Below are 3,289 nucleotides of genomic sequence, written 5' to 3' on the forward strand. Positions count from 1 at the left end.
GAGGGTAAGGAATTTAAACCAAATCCTGACCTGCTTTAACACTCAGTGTTACACAGATGAGATACACTCTGTGCACTCATTAAAATGGGATAGCAAGCCAAATTCATCACTCATACAACTAGTGACATCAACAGAAGGCCCACTGTGTTTGAACAGCAGCTGTCACGATTTGTTCCCTGAATAATATTTAGCCAAAATTAAACCTGGGTAGAGACAGCAGGTATTTTGCAGATATTCTGGTCTTGCAATGAGCATTGAGCAAGTCCTGGAAAAGTAAGGTTTCAGGGGTGCACGAGATATGCTTACTTCTGATTTCCTGTGTCTGCTGAGAACTCTTCCCTCCCCATGCTGTATTGGTCCAAATTCTGTCTTTTTCAGCAAGATAGTCAAATACAGTTTTAAAAGTAAATGCATACATTGCATTTTTCATCTCAAGAGCCTAAAAAGTGCAGCTGGGCATTAATTAATCAGCACAACATCTCTGCAAGTTAAAGGAATGTTTTTATCCCCTGCGTGGAAACTGAGGCACAAGGAAATGGAGTACCTTACGAAAGGTCAAAAAATAAGTTCATCACTAGAGAAAATAATTTGCCTAATTGGTGGTAACTGTGGGTTAAGAAATACTCCACATAATTGATGAAGATGTGTTCTGTGTTTTTCACGGTTTATTCCAATGCCCACAAACTGCTGCACCAAGACTGAATGTTAATCAGTATGTCATACCCTGTTGGTCCTCAGCCCAAATCACTGCAGTCTGTAACTCCTGACAGCGCACTTTTTAGCTTAATGGTGGGAGAGCTTTAGGTTTTAAAACAGCCAAGACTCTGGCCTACAGTATCTTCAGAGATAACACCAAAGAAATATTGCAGCATGGTTAAACTTACATGCCATACAGTGTTGTCTTGCAGGAAAGCAGTATTCAGCTGGACAAAAGGGAGTCATGTGTTAACTGCTGATGTTGTTGTTCACAGCATATGGAAAGTGAAGAGTATTGTTTTCAGACGTATGTCACTATCCTTGAATGCGTGTGGTGGGGGATCCCGAAATATTTCCAAGCTCACAGATTCCTTCTCATGTCCAATATAAGACTAGGCTGGGGTGTATACCAGAACTGCCTCTCTGCCTGGCACCTTGCTTTGCAATCTGCCTCTCATTTTGAGCAGTGTCTTCCCACTGGTTCCTTGTACCCTTACACGTGCACCTCCTGCCTAAGACTTAAATTGCTTTATTCTCTCATTTTATCCTGCATTTATTTAGTGGGATCCTTGGCACCAGAATCATTGTAGCCTTTTTGCCAATAGCAAAGCAAGGGTGTGCAGCACCCCGAGACGACGGGGAGGGAATGGGGACTGCATCACCCTGACTACACTGTGTGCCAGGAAAGCACAAACCTCTTCTTGGGCAGTACTAGCTGGGGAAGGGGGAGCACAGGGTAGTTATAGTCCTCTCAACTTGCTTGGTTAAATTTGCTCCCTTAAGAATGATTCATGCTGACCTAGAAAATTTAACAGGAATGGGTATGTCGGTTACCAGGTTACTGCTGTGCCTTGCAAAATCACAACAAGCTCTTTCCTACGGGATGAACTTTCACTTCCTGCCCCAAGTGATACTGTCCTCTGGACACACAGGGGTAACTGTAGTTTAAGTGGATTTAGTCACAGCACAGTTGAGACTGCCTATAGGGTGGAAAAGACAGTAATGTCTGTGGAAATAAAAAGATCCTTTTGCATAAAATTCTAAGAAAAGTTTCCACAGGAGCTCAAGCTACATCTCTCCAGCTGAGCACTGGAGATAAGTCACAGTGGGCTCTCAACACCCCAAAACCTCTGCAGCCACATTGCCACATCTACAAACAAGATCGTCATGTGTTGTGTTGAACAGAACAGCAGAATTTTATCTTTAAAGACAGAGGAAATGTGTTGGGCCCCACAGTAGGGATTATTACAGACTTTAGTGTCAGATTGTCACCAGCGTAGAACACTCTGCCTTTATGCCAGGCAATTTTAAACAATAGATAGGAGGATTGTGAAGCTTGTCCATTTGTTTACAAAGTGGTGATAACTCTAAGACTCAAAAGGGACATTACAAATCTATAATATGGCCCTTGGTCTGCTGCCAGAACTCCTAACCTTTTGTCCCATAGCCATCATTTTCTAGGGTTTTGTGTTAATCTGGTTCAAAAGCAGCATAGCAGAAATCGAAAATTTGAGAACTAGCAAAAAAAGAAGGAAGAATTTTTGATCTCAAGTAAGTAGCACTAAAGCTGTAACACTGGATGTATTTCTTGTCTGTACTTAAATCCATTCTAAAGAGGGATTTTCTAACTAATCTGCATTTGTTATGGAAGTTGGAGGATTTCTACCATTGTGCTACAGACCTAGGAGATCACATGGCAGAATTTAGGCTTCCCTCCCTACAGACTATACCAGTTCTTTGTTTCAATGGCGATACAAAGAAAGGACAAAAAAGGCTGGGGCTGCAGAGAGTCATTTGTGGAACAGGTTTATTTGCCTTTGTTCAGTTAACCTGTGCTGGCAAAAAACCTGCCAGGTCTGAAGGAGGTAGACTAGCATCCAACTACATGACTAACCATATTTTTAGTTAGACAAAACAAACACTTTTCACCTGAAATGGCTTGTACCTCTCCAGTGAGCCTGAGCTTTAAGAGTCTAACACCTCTGATTTCAGGGTAGCCGAGTACTGCCCATTTTCTGTTGGAAAATGACAGAAATCATCTGTGTGTGGGAAAAGTGGCAGTAAAGCATTGTACGTGTAAGCTCAAAATCTGGATTTTTTTGGTTTGTTGTTTTTTTTTTCCTGTTGCTACTAAAAATAGTATTACATACCCTGAGATCCTATCTGAGGAAGAAGAGCACTGAAAAGACTGTGTAGATATAAACCAAAAGATATTACACAAAACTGCTGGAAGTTTTTTCTCATTGCTACTGTTCTGGTTATGATTCAGAAGTTTGACTTGTAAGGCAACTTGGTATTTTGTTCACCAAAACACTTCACAGCGCTTTGGACAATGTCTGTACAATGATCTGAGAGCAGATTTAGCAGGAGTAAGTACACTGAGTCCTGCAAGCAGTACATTTTCCATCATTGCTGGCAGTGCCCCAGCTCTATTCAAAGCATTCACACCACAGATAAGGGCTGGAACTGCAGTATTTGCCAGTGAACTGACCTGTGGCATGCTCGGCCTTGCGCATCCCCAACCTGTGCACAGCTTATGCAGAAGAACTTGGCCCCCCATGTATGATCAGGCTCTTTCGCTCCATAGTGCAGC

Source organism: Nestor notabilis, unplaced genomic scaffold (genome assembly GCF_000696875.1).
Source record: "Nestor notabilis isolate BGI_N333 unplaced genomic scaffold, ASM69687v1 scaffold2479, whole genome shotgun sequence".
NCBI lineage: Eukaryota > Metazoa > Chordata > Aves > Psittaciformes > Psittacidae > Nestor > Nestor notabilis.